Source organism: Oncorhynchus kisutch, linkage group LG12, assembly GCF_002021735.2.
Source record: "Oncorhynchus kisutch isolate 150728-3 linkage group LG12, Okis_V2, whole genome shotgun sequence".
Taxonomy (NCBI): domain Eukaryota; kingdom Metazoa; phylum Chordata; class Actinopteri; order Salmoniformes; family Salmonidae; genus Oncorhynchus; species Oncorhynchus kisutch.
In genome coordinates this window covers 10342381-10360425 of record NC_034185.2, presented here as the reverse complement: position 1 = coordinate 10360425, position 18045 = coordinate 10342381, and the positions used below count along the sequence as shown (strand labels likewise).

The window sequence follows — 18045 nt, the reverse complement described above, 5'->3', positions numbered from 1 at the left end:
CTAGTTTCCTGAAACCGGTCACAAATGTGGAAAAAGGGAAGGGGTCTGAATATTTTCCTGAATGCAGTGTATTTAAAAGATCTATAACCGAGTGAAGGGAGTTGTAAAGTAATAATTGAACGTGTAAATGTTCGTTCAGTCGGAACATAGGGTTTGTACGTTTACAGATCTATTTTAACATTTACATTTCATGTTTCACGCATGGCTTTTCTTACAATCCTAACAATTTACATGTGGATTTTCTTACATTCTTAACGATATATATATATATTCAACCTTTTGGCAGCTATCTTGCTCCATACAAGTGGGGTTCCTGAAAATGCGGAACCGCAGCCAAAAAGAATTAATAATTAACGATCTGCTTGACGTGGACATATTTTATGCAGAGTAAACCCTTTCGCTTCACATATGCCTCTCTACTACTAGTACTACTACGGGTGACCAAATTCCGTCCAAAAAGAAATGACAACATAACTGGTTTGCAGGGTCACCACGAGCTATCTAGCCTTTGGAAATATGGCCCTTTTCTCCTTCTTTGCAGGTTGGATCAGTTATTTGCTTATTTGCTTGCTTGGATTGATTTATCGCATTTCTCTGTTTTTGTCTTTACATAAAATATATTCATCTGAAATATGATCACATACCGGGACCACCAAGGGATAGGTGAGTCAGTATGATGTAACTTGAATATTTATTTTAAAATGCTGTACCTAAAAGTTATATTCAACTATATCGAGTGACAACGCATTGGATTTGTTGATAAGGAACTAGGTGAAGGTTAACCTCAACAGCCGTCAGGGTCGCTGTTTGACCTGCCTTTTTCATTTTCACTTTCACCAGGTGAAGGTATCACTCATGTTATAACGTTCTTATTTCCACATATTCTAAATCAGAACCGTCCAGAGTAGTGATGCTAGTCGGGCAGGTGGGTGCGGGCAGCGATCGGTTGAAGAGCACGCATTTAGTTTTTCTTGTATTTAAGAGCAGGTGGAGGCCATGGAAGGAGTGTTGTATGGCATTGAAGCTCGTTTGGAGGTTTGTTAACACAGTGTCCAAAGAAGGGCCAGGTGTATACAGAATGGTGTTGTCTGCGTAGAGGTGGATCAAAGAATCAAAGAGATTAAACAGACTAGTAATAGGGGTTGCAACAATGGAGGCAGATGATTTTAGAAAGAGAGGGTCCAGATTATCTAGCCCAGCTGATTTGTACGGGTCCAAGTTTTGCAGCTCTTTCAGAACGTCTGCTATCTGGATTTGTGTGAAGGAGAATCTGGGGAGGCTTGGGCAAGTAGCTGCGGGGGGTGTTGAGCTGTTGGCCGGGGTTGGGGTTGGGGTAGCCAGGAGGAAAGCATGGCCAGCCGTAAGAAATGCTTATTGAAATTCTCAATTATCGTGGATTTTTGGTGGTGACAGTGTTTCCTAGCCTCAGTGAAGTGGGCAGCTGGGAGGAGGTGCTCTTATTCTCTATGGAATTTACAGTGTCCCTTTTTGGAGTTAGAGCTGCAGGATGCAAATTTCTGTTTGAAAAAGCTAGCCTTTGCTTTCCTAACTGACTGTGTGTATTGGTTCCTAACTTCCCTGAAAAGTTGCATATCGCTGGGACTATTCGATGCTAGTGAAGTACGCCACAGGATGTTTTTGTGCTGGTCGAGGGCAGTCAGGTCTGGAGTGAACCAAGGGCATGCTTATTTAAGATGGTGAAAAAACTACTTTTAAAGAACAACCAGCACCCTCTACTAATGGGATGAGGTCAATATCCTTCAAGGATACCTGGGCCAGGTCGATTAGAAAGGCCTGTTCGCAGAAGTGTTTTAGGGAGCGTTTGACAGTGATGAGGGGTGGCCGTTTGACCGCAGACCCATAATGGATGCAGGCAATGAGGCAGGGATCGCTGAGATCCTGATTGAAAACCCAGAGTTGTATTTGGAGGGCAAGTTGGTCAGGATAATATCTATGAGGGTGTCCATGTTTACAGATTTAGGTTTGTACCTGGTGGGTTCCTTGATCATTTGTGTGAGGGCATCTAGCTTAGATTGTAGGACGTTTGGGGTGTTAAGCATATCCCAATTTAGGTCACCTAGCAGAACAAACTCTGAAGATAAATGGGGGGTAATCAATTCACATATGGTATCCAGGGCACAGCTGGGAGAGGAGGGGGGTCTATAACAGGCGTCAACAGTGAGAGACTTATTTCCGGAGAAATACATTTTTAAATTAGAAGCTCAAACTGTTTGGGCATAGACCTGGAAAGTATGACAGCCTGCAAAGTTCTGTCAAAGTTCTATCTCTGCAGTAGATTGCAACTCCTAAAGGGAGTGCTCCTAATCTGTTTGTTACCTGTATAAAAGACACCTGTCCACAGAAATCTTTCTGATTGAAAGGGGGTCAAATACTTATTTCCCTCATTAAAATGCAAATCAATTTATAACATTTTTGACATGCGTTTTTCTGGATTTTTTGTAGAGTGAATCTATCAGATTCCAACTCTCCACCATGGCCAAAACGTACAAAAGAGCTCTCCAAGGATGTCAGGGACAAGATTGTAGACCTACACAAAGCTGGAATGGGCTACAAGACCATCACCAAGCAGCTTGGTGAGAAGGTGACAACAGTTGGTGCGATTGTTCGCAAATGGAAGAAACACAAAAGAACTGTCAATCTCCCTCGGCCTGGGGCTCCATGCAAGATCTCACCTCGTGGAGTTGCAATGATCATGAGAACGGTGAGGAATCAGCCCAGAACTACACGGGAGGATCTTGTCAATGATCTCAAGGCAGCTGGGACCATGGTCACCAAGAAAACAATTGGTAACACACTACGCCGTGAAGGACTGAAATCCTGCAGCGCCCGCAAGGTCCCCCTGCTCAAGAAAGCCATACATGCCCGTCTGAAGTTTGCCAATTAACATCTGAATGATTCAGAGGACAACTGGGTGAAAGTGTTGTGGTCAGATGAGACCAAAATGGAGCTCTTTGGCATCAACTCAACTCGCCGTGTTTGGAGGAGGAGGAATGCTGTCTATGACCCCAAGAATACCATCCCCACCGTCAAACATGGAGTTGGAAACATTATGATTTGGGGGTGTTTTTCTGCTAAGGGGACAGGACAACTTCACCGCATCAAACAACGGGGCCATGTACAATCAAATCTTGGGTGAAAACCTCCTTCCCTCAATCAAGGTATTGAAAATGGGTCGTGGATGGGTATTTCAGCATGACAATGACCCATAACACACAGCCAAGGCAACAAAGGAGTGGCTCAAGAAGAAGCACATTAAAACCTCTTGGTGCAAGGGGGCAGTATTTTCATTTTTTGAAAAAAAAACATTCCCGTTTTAAACGGGATATTTTGTCAAGAAAAGATGCTAGAATATGATATAATTTACAGCTTTCGATAGAAAACACTCTAACATTTCCAAAACTGTAAAGATATTGTCTGTGAGTATAACAGAACTGATGTTGCAGGCGAAAGCCTGAGAAATCCAATCCGGAAGTGCCCCAGGTTTTGAAAGCGCTGCGTTCCAATGACTCCCTCTTTGGCTGTGAATGTACCATCAACGAGCTTACGCTTTCTACGTACTTCCCAAGGTGTCTACAGCATTGTAGTTTTACGCATTTCTGTTGAAGAATAGCCTTAGGCGGCCACATTGAGTAAGTGGTCACATGGTGGCTCCGAGAGAGATTCTCGCGTAAAATACAGAGGTAGCCATTACTCCAATCGGTCCTATTGAAAAACGAATTGTCCCGACAGATATATTATCGAATAGATATTAGAAAAACACCTTGAGGATGGATTCTAAACAACGTTTGCCATGTTTCTGTCGATATTATGGATTGTGGTGACCACAATTTCCGGGCGATTTCTCAGCCAAACGTGAAAAACAAATGGAGCTGTTTCGCCTACAAAAATAATATTTTGGGAAAAAATGAACTTTGGCTATCTACCTGGGAGTCTCGTGAGTGAAAACATCCGAAGTTCATCAAAGGTAAACTATTTAATTTGATTGCTTTTCTGATTTCGTGACAAGGTTTCCTGCTGCTAGCAAGGCATAATGCTATGCTAGGCTATAATAAACTTACACAAATGCTTGTCTAGCGTTGGCTGTAAAGCATATTTTGAAAATCTGAGATGACAGGGTGATTAACAAAAGGCTAAACTGTGTCTCAATATATTTCATTTGTGATTTTCATGAATAGGAATATTTTCTAGGGACATCTATGTCCGTTGCGTTATGCTAATTATTGTCAGGCGATGATTACGCTCCCGCATGCGGTTTTGGGAATATCAAGAGGTGTTAAGGTCCTGGAGTGGCCTAGCCAGTCTCCAGACCTTAATCCCATAGAAAATCTGTGGAGGGAGCTGAAGGTTCGAGTTGCCAAACGTCAGCCTCAAAACCTTAATGACTTGGAGAAGATCTGCAAAGAGGAGTGGGACAAAATCCCTCCTGAGTGCAAACCTGGTGGTTTGCAAGAAACGTCTGACATCTGTGATTGACAACAAGGGTTTTGCCACCAAGTACTAAGTCATGTTTTGCAGAGGGGTCAAATACTTATTTCCCTCATTAAAATGCTAATCAAGTTATAACATTTTTGACATGCGTTTTTATGGATTTTACCTTTATTTAACCAGGCAAGTCAGTTAAGAACACATTCTTATTTTCAATGACGGCCTGGGAACAGTGGGTTAACTGCCTGTTCAGGGGCAGAACGACAGATTTGTACCTTGTCAGTTCGGGGGTTTGAACTCACAACCTTCCGGTTACTAGTCCAACGCTCTAACCACTAGGCTACGCTGCCGCCCCAGAGTTAAAGTGGGCAAATGTACAAAATCAGCAGGGGATCAAATACTTTTTTCCCTCACTGTATATGATGAACAGAGAGGAGCAGTGACGTAAAAGAGGGGGTGGTGGGTGGGACACAATGCAGATAGCCCGGTTAGCCAGTGTGCGGGAGCACTGGTTGGTCAGCCCAATTGAGGTAGTATGTACATGGATGTATAGTTAGTGACTATACATATATGATCAACAGAGAGTAGCAGCAGCGTAAAAAGAGGGGTTGGGGAAATAGTCCGGGTAGCCATTTGATTACCTGTTCAGGAGGCTTATGGCTTGGGGGTAAAAACAGTTTAAGAAGCCTTTTTGTCCTAGACTTGGCACACCAGTACCGCTTGCCATGCAGTAGTAGAGAGAACAGTCTATGACTGGGGTGGCTGGGGTCTTTGACAATTTTTAGGGCCTTCCTCTGACATCGCCTGGTGTAGAGGTCCTGGGTGGCAGGCAGCTTAGCCCCAGTGATGTACTGGGCCGTACGCACTACCCTCTGTAGTGCCTTGCAGTCAGAGGCCGAGCAATTGCAGTACCAGGCAGCGATGCAGGCCGGTGCTAGCAGAAGCGTCTTCAACGACGTCCGGCAGAGGCCAGGTTGAGGGCACAATGTACGGGATTACGTCGGCAGACCAGTCGTGATTTATCGACTGGGCTCCGTGTCAACAAAGGGTCCAGGCCAATTGGCAAAATAGGTATTGTAGCTGGAGTAGTTTTGTTTGCAAGCTAGATGAACTCAAGAGCGAAATTCAGAGTGACCATCGGGTTCTTGGTCACCTCCCTGACCAAGGCCCTTTTCCCCCGATTGATCAGTTTGGTCTGGTGGCGAACTCTAAAAACAATCTTGGTGGTTCTAAACTTCTTCCATTTAATAATGATGGAAGCCACTGTGTTTTTTGGGGACCTTCAATGCTGCTGAAATGTTTTGGAACCCTTCCCCAGATCTGTGCCACGACACAATCCTGTCTCAGAGCTCTATGGGCAATTCCTTCGACCTCATGGCTTGTTTTTTACTCTGACATTACTCTGACATGCACAGGTCAACTGTGGGACCTTTATATAGACAGTTGTGTGCCTTTCCAAATGATGTCCAATCAATTGAATTTAACACAAGCGAACTCCAATGAAGTTATAGAAACATCTCAAGGATGATCAATGGTAACAGGATGCATCTGAGCTCAATTCTGAGTCTAATAGCAAAGGGTCTGAATACTTATGTAAATAAGCTATTTCTGTTTTTATTTTTAATACATTTACAAAATATTCAAAAAATCAGTTTTTGCTCTTTTCTTTTTACAATTTTCTACATTGTAGAATAATAGTGAAGACATCCAAACTATATAATAACACATGGAATCGTGTGATAACAAAAAAAGTGTCACCACCCTTTGCCTTGATGACAGCTTTGCAAGATCTTTGCATTCTCTCAACCAGCTTCATTAACTAGTGTCATGGTGCTACGTAACACCAGAAGATTGTGGAAAAGGATAGATGCCCACAAAGAACATTGGGAGACAGTTGTTGTCTGGAATATCATGAAATGGGAATACTGTATATTATCAAATCAGTCCTCTAGGTTGAATTATTACGTGATTAAACTAATCATGTAAACATGAATTAACTAGGAAGTCTCGGCACCAAGGAAAATGTTGAGATTTACAGAGTTATAATTTTCCGAATATAACTCTTCAGATATTTTAATATTTGATCGATTATTCATTCTCATTAATATATTATTATTACCTCATCAGTTCTCATTACTGAACGTCGCAAACCCTATTCTAAATCACCGATATACAAATTGGCTTAATTATCTAACTAATTAAGTAACTACATAATCACACAGAATTACATAAAGAAACAGTAGATATTGGTTACTAACTAACGAAGTGTGCTGAGAGTCGGGAAGCAAGTTCAGGGAGTGAGTGTTTAAATAAATAAACACAACATCATACAAAATAAGAAACACGAACAACGCACACACAGGAAACAGGAACAGAAACAATGAGGCCTAGCTGCAGACTAGCAATTATATGTCTAAGATTTGCTCTTATTCTGTAGTGATCGATAGTCTCAGAGTTGAACCATTTCCAGCCGTGTAGCCAAACTACAGGTGTGGTTCTAATGGTCTATAGAATTGTAGCCATTCCAACGTGGGGACTCTGTCCCGGCGTTCTTTGACTTAATGTATATTTTGTAGGAAGTGGGTTTTATACTCTGTGGAAAAAGGGGTGGTTCTATGACACCTGATGTAATGTCTGGGCTCACGGGGGTGTGGCTACTGGCTAGTAAAAACTTAATAGCTAAACTACTATCTCTTTCAGAAGGCCAACTTGGCATTACATCTTCTGACAAATAGTTTCATATTCAATCATATATTTTACACAACATTCAGGTAGAAAATTAATAACTGAGAGATGTACACTCCCAAAGCTACCATTATTCTGTGCTACCGTCCTTCCTAATGTCACAAAATTAAACAACTTTGACAGGATTGTTCTTTAAATACCCACGGACCATTCCCACATTCTCAAAAATATAAATATTGTTTAATCCTCCAATTTTGGGGAATAGGAGTTGAACAAAGAGATGCTCTTTGTTCCTTAGGTTTATTTCCCATTTCTTTCTGCATGACCAGGAATTTATGACCTGTTGTAAAGTCATAAAGCTTGTGGTGTGAGAGAGGGGAGAGCCTCGATATACACCCCAAAGGGCCATGTCGTGACAGTAGTCACCTGGAATGCATTTCTATTAACAGGTTTGATTTGTTCATTTGTGTTGTGACAAGGTAGGGATGGTATACAGAAGATATCCATGTTTGGTAAAAGGCAAAGGGAGGCTATTTTGAAGAATCTAAAATATTAAATGTATTTTGATTTGTTTAACACTTTTTTGGTTACTACATGATTCCATATGTGTTATTACATACTTTTGATGTCTTCACTATTATTATACAATGTGGAAAATAGTAAAAATAAAGAAAAACCTTTGAATGAGTAGTTGTGTCCAAACTTTTGACTGGTACTGTATATAGTTTTGATAGATGTTATGTATATATAGAGATTTTAGATTTTTTTAAAACTGAAACCGCCAACCACATGAGGATTCAGGAGCTCTCAATGAGTATAGACAGCCTGCTGCTGCTCTGAGCTCTCTTCCTGTTTGGCCCTGTCCGGGGGTGTCCTCGGATGGGTCCACAGTGTCTCCTGACCCCTCCTGTCTCAGCCTCCAGTATTTATGCTGCAGTAGTTTGTGTCGGGGGGCTAGGGTCAGTGTGTTATATCTGGAGTACTTCTCCTGTCCTATTCGGTGTCCTATGTGAATCTAAGTGTGCGTTCTCTAATTCTCTCCTTCTCTCTCTCGGAGGACCTGAGCCCTAGGACCATGCCCCAGGATTACCTGACATGATGACTCCTTGCTGTCCCCAGTCCACCTGGCCGTGCTGCTGCTCCAGTTTCAACTGTTCTGCCTTCTTATTATTCGAACATGCTTGTCATTTATGAACATTTGAACATCTTGGCCATGTTCTGTTATAATCTCCACCCGGCACAGCCAGAAGAGGACTGGCCACCCCACATAGCCTGGTTCCTCTCTAGGTTTCTTCCTAGGTTTTGGACTTTCTAGGGAGTGCTTCTACACCTGCATTGCTTGCTGTTTGGGGTTTTAGGCTGGGTTTCTGTACAGCACTTTGAGATATCAGCTGATGTACGAAGGACTATATAAATACATTTGATTTGATTTGAATGAGTATAGACAGCCTTCTGCTGCCGCTCTGAGCTCTCAATGAGTATAGACAGCCTGCTGCTGCTCTGAGCTCTCAATGAGTATAGACAGCCTGCTGCCGTTCTGAGCTCTCAATGAGTATAGACAGCCTGCTGCTGCCTTCTGCTGCTCTGAGCTCTCAATGAGTATAGACAGCCTGCTGCTGCCTGCTGCCGCTCTGAGCTCTCAATGAGTATAGACAGCCTGCTGCCGTTCTGAGCTCTCAATGAGTATAGACAGCCTGCTGCTGCCTTCTGCTGCTCTGAGCTCTCAATGAGTATAGACAGCCTGCTGCTGCCTGCTGCCGCTCTGAGCTCTCAATGAGTATAGACAGCCTGCTGCCGTTCTGAGCTCTCAATGAGTATAGACAGCCTGCTGCTGCCTTCTGCTGCTCTGAGCTCTCAATGAGTATAGACAGCCTGCTGCTGCCTGCTGCCGCTCTGAGCTCTCAATGAGTATAGACAGCCTGCTGCCGCTCTGAGCTCTCAATGAGTATAGACAGCCTGCTGCTGCCTGCTGCCGCTCTGAGCTCTCAATGAGTATAGACAGCCTGCTGCTGCCTTCTGCTGCTCTGAGCTCTCAATGAGTATAGACAGCCTGCTGCTGCCTGCTGCCGCTCTGAGCTCTCAATGAGTATAGACAGCCTGCTGCCGCTCTGAGCTCTCAATGAGTATAGACAGCCTGCTGCTGCCTGCTGCCGCTCTGAGCTCTCAATGAGTATAGACAGCCTGCTGCTGCCTTCTGCTGCTTTGAGCTCTCAATGAGTATAGACAGCCTGCTGCTGCTCTGAGCTCTAAATGAGTATAGACAGCCTGCTGCCGCTCTGAGCCCTCAATGAGTATAGACAGCCTGCTGCCGCTCTGAGCCCTCAATGAGTATGGACAGCCTGCTGCTGCCTTCTGCTGCGCTGAGCTCTCAATGAGTATAGACAGCCTGCTGCTGCCTTCTGCTGCTCTGAGCCCTCAATGAGTATAGACAGCCTGCTGCTGCTCTGAGCTCTCAATGAGTATAGACAGCCTGCTGCTGCCTGCTGCTGCTCTGAGCTCTCAATGAGTATAGACAGCCTGCAGCTGCCTGCTGCCGCTCTGAGCTCTCAATGAGTATAGACAGCCTGCTGCCGCTCTGAGCTCTCAATGAGTATAGACAGCCTGCTGCCACTCTGCTAATTGTCAGATGAGAGGTGGTATGACTGGGGGGCCCTGGGGGGTAACTGGGGGGCCCTGCCTTAATTGGATAACTGATTAATACAAAAAAATGAAATAAGCTGCAAGTCTAAGCCCATACATAAGGCAAATAAAATAAAATAAAATGTAAATGTTATTTTTTTTATCCAACCACAGGACGCTGCTTTCAATGTTCAAAATACACCAGAGAGCATAATTTAGCCGCAGAGGATCAATATTTTAAACACAATTGATTTGGGTAAAAAATGCATTATAAGCACATACAAGAAATTGCCAAAATCAAGGAAAACACTAACGTAGTGTCTTAAAACTGTGTTTGTTACGGTGCCTATGAGTTCTTAATCGGGCCCTGAGTAGCACTATTGTCTCAATGCTGTAAACTGATATATTTCCATCATTTCAGAGGAAAACATAGCAAACGATGATGAGCTTATGCTGGACAACTTTGTGACGTTCTTCATTGCGGGTACGTCTCCCTGAAACAAGCACTATTCTTTCTTTTATTCCATCTTAGTAATATAGTTTCTCCCACACAATTGAAGTTTGAAGAAACAACAGTCACAATACTTTTGTTGTTTTAATCTTGACAGGGCAAGAGACAACAGCCAATCAACTAGCTTTTGTTGTTTTAATCTTGACAGGGCAAGAGTCAACAGCCAATCAATTAGCTTTTGCCGTCATGGAACTGGGAAGGCTGCCAGAGATACTGACGAAGTAGGTGTCACGCCCTGATCTATTTTACCTGTCCTTGTGATTGCCTCCACCCCCTCCAGGTGTCGCTTATTTTCCCCAGTGTATTTATCCCTGTGTTTCCTGTCTCTCTGTGCTAGTTCGTACTATCAAGGCACAAGGCGAGACCAAAATGCAGACACAGGAGGCAGATGGTTGCAGTCTTACAATGTTAATTAATCCAAAGGGATAGGCAAGAGAATGGTTGTGGACAGGCAAAAAGGTCAAAACCAGATCAGAGTCCAGGAGGTGCAGACAGGCAGGTAACACAGGGATAAATACACTGGGGAAATAAGCGACACCTGGAGGGGGTGGAGACAATCACAAGGACAGGTGAAACAGATCAGGGCGGGATAGTACCCCCCCCCCCCAGGGACACCACTTGGCGTCCTACCTGGGCGCATACCTGGCTGACCGGGGTGTCGGCGGTGGAAATCGGCGATGAGGGCCGGGTCCAAGATGTCTTTAGCAGGAACCAAACACCTCTCCTCCGGGCCATAACCCTCCCAGTCAACCAGGTAGTGGAAACTCCTGCCCCATGGTCGAACCTTCAGGAGGCGTCTCACCGTATATTCTGGCTGGCCACCAATGGAAGGTAGGATGAATACGGAGGGTACAGGGTAACACAAGATGGACAGCAGTGGAACTCAGGACTCTGGAGATAGGAAAAGGACCAAGGAACCGGGAAGACAGCTTGCGGGACTCTACCTGAAGGGGCAGATCCCGAGTGCAAAGCCATACCCTATGCCCAATACGGTAGCGGGGAGCTGGGGTCCGGCGGCGGTCCGCTTGTCGACAATACCTGGAGTTGGTCTTGAGAGTAGCCGCCCTGGCTCTTCTCCAGGTACGTCGACAGCGGCGGACAAACATCTGGGCCAAGGGTACGCTGACCTCCTGCTCTTGTTCAGGGAAGAGTGGAGGCTGAAAGGGGAGAGTCCTGTGGCAGAACTGAGAAGAGTGTTCTGGGCATTCTCCACCCAGACCAGTTGACGTCTCCAGGTAGTGGGGTTAGTTGAGACCAGGCACCTTAAGTTGGTCTCCAGATCTTGGTTGGCTCGCTCCAACTGACTGTTAGTTTGGGGATGGAATCCAGATGACAGGCTGGCCAACAACCTAATAAGGGTGCAGAATGCCTTCCAGAACTGAGGACCCCGATCGGACACCATGTCTACCCAGAGTCCATAGACCCGGGAAGACATGCTGCACCACAAGCTGAGCCGTCTCCATGGCAGAAGGTAGTTTGGGGAGAATGATGAGCGGCCTTGGAGAACCAGTCAACTACCGTCAACTACCGTTAGAATGACACTGTTGCCATCAGACGGAGGGAGCCCAGTGACAATGTCCAGAGATATGAGACCAGGGATGATGAGGAACCGGTAGTGGCTGCAGGAGGCCAGAAGAAGCTTGCCGTGGAGTCTATATTTTTGAGCACACACAGTGCATGCGTTGACAAAGGCAGAGATGTCAGGGACCATTGTCGGCCACCAGGAACATTGTCGAAGGAAGGCTAGTGTACGACGGGGCCCTGGAAGACAGGTCAGCCTGGAGGAATGAGCCCATTCCAGGACCCGGGACCGGACTGGGTTAGGGACAAACAGCCAGTTATCCGGGCCCCCTTCAGGTCCAGGTTGGGAGCTTTGTGCCTCGCGAACCAGGTTCTCAATACCCCAATCCACAGTGGCAGCAAGGCATGAGGTAGGGAGAATGGTTTCGGAAGTCGAGGGTGTGGCAGAGGAACTGTATAGGCAGGAGAGAGCATCAGGCTTCACATTTTTAGACCCAGGACGGTAGGAAATGGTCAAGTTGAATCTGGTAAACAGGAGGACCCACCTGGCCTGCCTTGACTTGAGGCTCTTGGCTGAATGGAGATATTTCAAGTTATGGTCGGTCCAAACCAGGAATGGCTGTTCTGCTCCTTCCAGCCAGTGCCTCCACTACTCCAATGTCATCTTCACCGCCAGGAGGTCTCGGTTGTCAACATCATAGTTCCTCTCCGCAGGATTGAGATGATGGAACAGGAAGGCACAGGGATGAAGCTTCTGGTCCTGGGCAGATCGCTGGAACAGGACAGGATGGCCCCCACTCCAACATCCGAAGCATCCACTTCCACCACAAATTGACACGAGGGGTCTGGGTGGATGAGGATGGGTGCTGTTGTGAACTGATGCTTCAGGTCCACAAAGGCTTTGTCGACAGCTGGAGACCATTTGAACGGTACCTTGGGGGAGGTGAGTGCCGACAGGGGGGCCGGCAGGGTGCTGTAATCCCGAGTGAAACGGCGGTAGAAGTTTGCAAACCCAAGAAACCGTTGCAACTGCACTCTGGACGTTGGTTGAGGCGAATCCACCACTGCTTTCACCACTGATTTGAACTCTTCTCGGCTTTCACAAACAATTGGTTCTCCAGGAGGCGCTGAAGGACCTGTCTGACATGGAATACATGTTCTTGGGCAGATCGGGTATAAGAAAGGACGTCGTCCAGGTAGTCGAACACAAACCGGTTTAGCATGTCCCGAAGGCAAAGGCAAATGGTCAGCCACTCAAACTTCACACCTCTGCTATGAATTCCTCCAAATGACCGCAAATGGCAAATTGTTGTTCACAAACTGCCGTAGTCTGGGGGAGCGCCCTTCCCGTCATTATGGGAATTATATGCGCTATATTCGATCGTTCTGAAGAAAACGAAGATGGCTGTAGTATTATATACCAACTATATTGGTATTAAGCAGTTTGTTGTGTAATGGATCATGATGAACGGATATCAAAACTGTCAGGCATTTTGACGTTCAATGAGGACAGCACCCATTCCCACATTCATGAGTTTCAGTGGAAGAGGCAACTGCAGAGTCCTCGGTTCTTGCAGTTCAACCTCCAGTTACTGCTGGTGATTTGAACACTGACACTGACACTTGACAATGCCTGCCAAAATGGTATACAGTATCATGGTAAATGATCAAATACATAACACAATGTTAAACATTAAGACACCAGATAAAGGGATCTGATTCTGCACTAGACAGAACTCGAAACACCAAAATAGTGTTAGTGCTCCCAGTCCCTGGCAAGGTGTTGCACAATATTTGATTTAGTGCTGTTACAACACACCATGAAATGTTTCAAAACATCTCAGAATTATGTGTTTTGTCTCCTTCAAGTTGGTGGCAGCTCAGTTGTCACTAGTTTACGTGTTACAAATCCCTTCATTTTAACAGTGTAGTCAACACCTCTGCACTCATTTTATTTCCTAAAGTGTCTTAAATCTTTTGTTTGCCCCTATCTTGTCTGTCTACAGTTCAATTCGTATGTCTGTGGAAGGTTGGATAAGTTCTTTGAGAACCCGCTGAAGTTTGACCCAGAGAGGTTCCATCCAGACGCTGCCAAGTAAGTCACACAATACGTTGTCATTGTTTTATTGTTTCTTTACAACATTTGAATTGATTAAAGCAGAACTGAACTCGAGAATCAACTTCTCTCATTGAAAACGGCATATGCTACATTGATATTAGCCAGAAATATTTCTTCCTGTGCCAAAATTGACTAAAAAGTCCAAGTAGGTTAATTTTTGCTAATAAAGTCTGTATCATCCAAAAAGGATTTTTGTGAGTTTTGTGTACAAGAGTTCATCATTACTTACATGGTCGTTGGGTTTTGATTTCGCCCACACACGGACCGAGCGGCGTGGTAACAGGCAGCGACAGCAGGAGCAGTGAAAGGAGGAATGGACATGGGAAGACGTGTTGGATGGCAAAGGTTGTTACACTTGGGAGGAGATACTGGCTGGAAGAGATCGCCTCCCATGGGAACAGGTGGAGGCACTTAGGAGAGCAGAGGCAGCCGGAGATAAGAGCCGGCGATACGAGGGAACACGGTTGGCAAGGAAGCCCGAAAAGCAGACCCAGAAATGTATTGGGGGGGGGGGGGCTCAGGGAGAGAGTGGCAGAGTCAGGAGTCAGACCTGAGCCAACTCTCCCTGTTAATCGTGAGGAGCAGCGATCAAGGACTTCTGGACTTGGGAGGAGATATTGGACGGAAAAGGACCCTGGGCACAGCCTGGTGAATATCGACGCCCCAAAGAAGAACTGGAGGCGGCTAAAGCGGAGAGGCGCTGGTATGAAGAGGCAGCACGGCGACGCGGATGGAAGCCTGAGAGTCGGCCCCAAAAATTTTATTGTAGGGGGGGCTTACAGGGAGTATGGCTATGCCAGGTAGGAGACCTGCTCAAACTCCCTGTGCTTACCGGGGGGCTAAAGAGACCGGGCAGGCACCGTGTTATGCTAGTGAGCGCACAGTGTCTCCAGTGCGGGTGTATATCCCGGTACGGTACATACCAGCTCTTCGTATTAGCCGGGCTAGAGTGGGCATCGAGCCAATTAAGGTTGGGCAGGCTCGGTGCTCAAGAGCTCCAGTGCGCCTGCACGGTCCGGGGGGGGGGGGGGGGGGGGGGGTTCTGTCACGCCTTGGTCTTAGTATTCTGTGTTTTCTTTAATTATTTGTTCAGGCCAGGGTGTGACATGGGCTTATTGTGTTGTCGTATTGCGGTTTTTGTAGGCATTGGGATTGTGGCTGATTAGGGGTGTGTCTAGCATAGGCTTGGCTGCCTGAGGCGGTTCTCAATCAGAGTCAGGTGATTCTCGTTGTCTCTGATTGGGAACCATATTTAGGTAGCCGGGGTTTCACTGTGTATTTTTTGGGTGATTGTTCCTGTCTCTGTAGTATCACCAGATAGGCTGTAATAGGTTTTCGCGTTCCGTTTGTTGTTTTGTATATATATATAGTTATTTCATGTATCATTATTCTTCATTTAAAGACATGAGTAACCACCACGCTGCATTTCGGTCCGACTCTTCTTCAACAGACGAATGCCGTTACAGGTACGGCACAACACACAGACAGTGAGACAGACCTGCCCAGCAGCGCAGGGGATCAGACGTTGATTACATGAGACAACAAGTTATGCATTTTATACTGCACCAAACAACTTAGCTATATGTAAAATTGCCTGACTAAAACCTTGTCGACAAAAATGCCCTAATTAATAACAGCTTTCTTGAGTATCTTAGAATCATTCTGACTATTTTGAGGACACACCCACCTAATTTCTCTTAATGAGCAACAGAAAAATCTGTGCGTTCAGTCACTCTTTAAGAGCTAACAGACATGTTGTGTTTGTTTCTGTCCTGAAGACCCTATTACTGCTACTACCCCTTCTCCCTGGGACCACGCTCATGTCTGGACAGAGCTTCGCACAGGTGAGCAGACTGTCCGTATGAAATACATTGAAACAACTTTATTTGGGATTGTTCTCTGCTGATCCTATTATCCATCCTAGTTAGATTACTCCTGGACTTCTGCCTCCAATATATACTTTTTTTTATAGTTGAGCACACCAGATTTGTCATCCTTTAAAGAGATCTGTTGTTCACAGATGGAGGCCAAGGTAGTGATGGCCAAGCTGCTCCAGAGGTTTGACTTCAGCCTGCTCCCTGGCCAGTCCTTTGACATCCTGGACACTGGGTCTTTGAGACCGTGGAGTGGTGTGTAACATCAGACACAGGACAGACACCCGCAGCCTGACCTGGGACCTGAACATGACTAGCACTTCTCTATAACATACTTGTCTTATTTCTTATACTTCTTAGTGGGGCAAATTACCTTTTTCTTTCAATGAAGCACCTTATTGAATATCTAGCTATTTTTAATGAAAATCGATTTTGAACAATCATTTATTTTTTGTATCAATGGTGAAATAATATCTTAAATATAACGGTTCTTTGTGATGAAGAGTTACTAGGACAGACTTGACATAGGAGTGTTTGTATTTGTACTGATTCCATGTTGTTAATGCACCCTTATCGTGTAGTTACTATGCAGTATACCATTTATCACGTAATATAAAGGTTACTATGCAGTATACCATTTATCACGTAATATAAAGGTTACTATGCAGTATACCATTAATCACATAATATAAAGGTTACTATGCAGTATACCATTTGTCACGTAATATAAAGGTTACTATGCAGTATACCATTTATCACATAATATAAAGGTTACTATGCAGTATACCATTTATCACATAATATAAAGAGATTTATAAAGTATATATTAACTTCTTTGATGAACTTCCTAATCAACATTACCACAATGCCTCTGTTGGAGTGAATTGACTATATTTTAATAAAATAATTGACCAAACATCACTGAGCTCCAGAAGATTAGACTACTTTTGTGCACAATGTCATCGCTGTGAACCTGCAGACAAACCAAGAACATTCATTCTCATGTTTTGTATCTTTCTCGTTTACACCCATATTTATTTTACTAGGCAAGTCAGTTAATTAAGAACAAATTCTTATTTTCAACGGCAGCCTAGGAACAGTGGGTTAACTGCCTTGTTCAGGTGCAAAACGACAGATGTTTTCACAATGTCACCCATCCTAAAAATCTAAGTAGAGCTCTTCCACTTGCTATTCAGTCAACAGGTGTCTAAAATGACCCATCTAGAGGTCATATGGTGCAGCAGGTAGCCTAGTGGCTAGTAACCAAAAGATTGCAAGATCGAATCCCTGAGCTGACTAGGTTAAAGTCAATCAAGTGTGGTATTTATTTTTCTCTGTAGCCTCAGCATTGTTGTTTCTTCATTAATTAGTCCAATGTTTGGACTGGTGTATCCATTGTTGGAATGGGGTCAACATGCCACTGCAAAAGGATGTGTAGACTAAAGCTAACATTTGCGAATAGCATTTAACAGGGCTATGTCATTCAGTTGACTAAAAACAATAGTGCTTCATTGTGTAACTTTAATGACATGTTTATAGACAACAAACAATGCAGTTTTAAGAAAATACCAAACAACAAAAAAGTAAGAGATAAGAAAAACAAATAATTAAAGAGCAGCAGTAAATAACAATAGCGGGCCAATGTGCCACCTGTATTGAGGTAATATGCACATGTAGGTAGAGTTATTAATGTGACTATGCATAGAAAATAAATAATGCAAGTAGTCTGGGTAGCCATTTGATTAGATGTTCAGGAGTCTTATGGCTTGTCCGGTACCACTTGCGTGACATGGTTATAGCAGAGCATGTAGAAATCATAGATGTAATCATGCTGTAGTTTTCAGAATGAACCATTGACTATGTTGTTTGAGAAAAAAATACAAAATAATAGCTAGTGGTCTATTTTCATAATTATTCTGTTTAATTTCTATTCCTGTCTCAAATCAACTGGAACTGACCATTTCAATTGCAGATTGCTATTTTCAAAACATATCATATCAATTTTATTAATTCTATTGATTATTCATGTATTTTCACCTCATAACGTGTGAAGTTCCTCACTGGCCCGTTCATTGCATGGAGTTGGCACGCTCTCCATCTCGCTACCTGCCTGCGTCTTGATTGGCCGTCTTGACCGAGATCCTACTGTACCATTTCAAACCCGAGTCTGCGCTACTCTACAGTCTGCGGAAGCAGGGGAGGACTGTGCAAATTCCCAACGAGCTCCGGGATTCAATCCGCTGCCAAGGCACTCACCAGTCACCACAGGC

The 18045-nt window shown here is 44.5% G+C and overlaps 1 protein-coding gene and 1 long non-coding RNA gene across 7 annotated transcripts in view; both read left to right on the top strand.

The window, feature by feature from the left end:
- The first annotated feature begins 372 nt into the window (after positions 1-372).
- On the top strand, positions 373-16700 carry LOC109888089 (uncharacterized). Of its 3 annotated transcripts, XR_004211853.1 has the most exons (7): positions 373-541; positions 10172-10234; positions 10410-10482; positions 13789-13877; positions 15304-15367; positions 15680-15745; positions 15922-16700. It is a non-coding gene; the product is annotated as an uncharacterized LOC109888089 (long non-coding RNA). The 3 variants fall into 3 exon arrangements; XR_004211854.1 differs by lacking the exon at positions 10410-10482; XR_004211855.1 differs by lacking the exons at positions 10172-10234; positions 10410-10482 and having other exon boundaries at positions 376-541.
- A 1251-nt stretch (positions 16701-17951) lies between these two features.
- LOC109882570 (coiled-coil domain-containing protein 85C-B) overlaps positions 17952-18045 on the top strand; it is a 126787-nt gene continuing 126693 nt past the window's right edge. For all 4 annotated transcript variants that reach the window (XR_004211852.1, XR_004211851.1, XM_031836839.1 and 1 more), the window contains exon 1: positions 17952-18045. This exon is cut by the window's right edge and continues 1349 nt beyond it. The gene's annotated coding sequence lies outside the window, so the exon portion shown is untranslated.